Below are 1,381 nucleotides of genomic sequence, written 5' to 3'. Positions count from 1 at the left end.
AATGTTGTTTGAAAATAGCATTTGATTTGAACCAAGCAGCAATTTTTTAACCAAGTATTAATGCTTGTTTTGTTATGCTTGTTGTGTATAATACTGCAGGGGAGTGTGTTATGTTAGCATCCTGTTAAAAGGCTAAAGAATCAACAACTAAAAAATAGCAGCCAAAAGCATTACCTCACAATGTTATATAAACATTGGTATGCATTAATTAAAGTATGAATTAATCTGCATTGAACCTAAGAAATGACTGCTGGTTAAACATTCCCTTGTGACAAATGAATAATTGACTCCATATGAGTATTTTCCACATTATGTTTGTTCTGACATCATGATGTCATTAAATTCACCATGAGCTTTTATAAAAAAACTAATAAATATGGCTATATAAATATTTCCAAGTATCTGGGCATTTCTTATATAATATGATGCAACTGGGTTGCGCATAAGAACAACACCTTCCATTCATTAAATCCATTTAAAATGCTAGCAATTGTTCTTAATTTTGATCTTTTTCAATTCAATTTTCACTTTATTGTTGGAATTTCTTCCAAAAATTGTCTCGCATTCCATAGCGTTTACTGTCTAACATTAATTCACATCAATACACATTACAATACACACACACACACACACGCACACACACAAAGTCATGTTTAACATGTTGCTTGTGCTATTGCTAGCCAGTGGTTAAGTGCAAGAGAATTGGTTGGGCTATTTTGACATGTCCAGTTTTATTGGTTTTACTGAAATCTGAGATGATTTAACTGCACAAGCTATTTAAGTAGAGTTCACAGTTGAGTTTAACGTTAAGAAACCCCTTTTCCAGTATGTAGAACCACTATAATTCCAACAAAAGGTAAAACATGCGCCATCAATCATACTAAGTCAAATGCCCCAGAAATGCACGCACACATGCACAAAGGCTCATCCTGTAGAGGGATAATGATAAGGCAGGGATCCCGTCCTGACAGAATCTATGAAGTAAGGCTGTTAAAACGCAGATGTTTTGCCTTCTCACACATGACACTCATATTTACAAAGCCTCAAGGCACAAAACACAACATAACAAGTTAGTGAGGCAGTAGACAAAGCTTCACTGTACTGGCTTTACACTGAAGGCTCTGGGCTGTGCAACTGTATCCGTTTATTGGAATGTGATTTACTGTATACTGTAAAAACGGCTGCACGGGGCACATTATATAAGGTACAGTTAATGTTCTTTTTTCTGCATGTGTACAAATGTATTTCACAATTAGAGGAATATGAATGTAATACAAACATTTATGATGTACTAGGATAATGATCTCATTCCATCATGACGTTTGCATGCAGCATGATTTTTTCTTCACTCTCTCCATCTGGTTTCTGTACCTTCTTTTTT

This window comes from Sinocyclocheilus grahami, unplaced genomic scaffold (assembly GCF_001515645.1).
Source record: "Sinocyclocheilus grahami isolate Dianchi unplaced genomic scaffold, SAMN03320097.WGS_v1.1 scaffold3099.1, whole genome shotgun sequence".
In the NCBI taxonomy this organism is placed as follows: domain Eukaryota; kingdom Metazoa; phylum Chordata; class Actinopteri; order Cypriniformes; family Cyprinidae; genus Sinocyclocheilus; species Sinocyclocheilus grahami.
Note: the sequence above shows the minus strand (reverse complement) of the source record.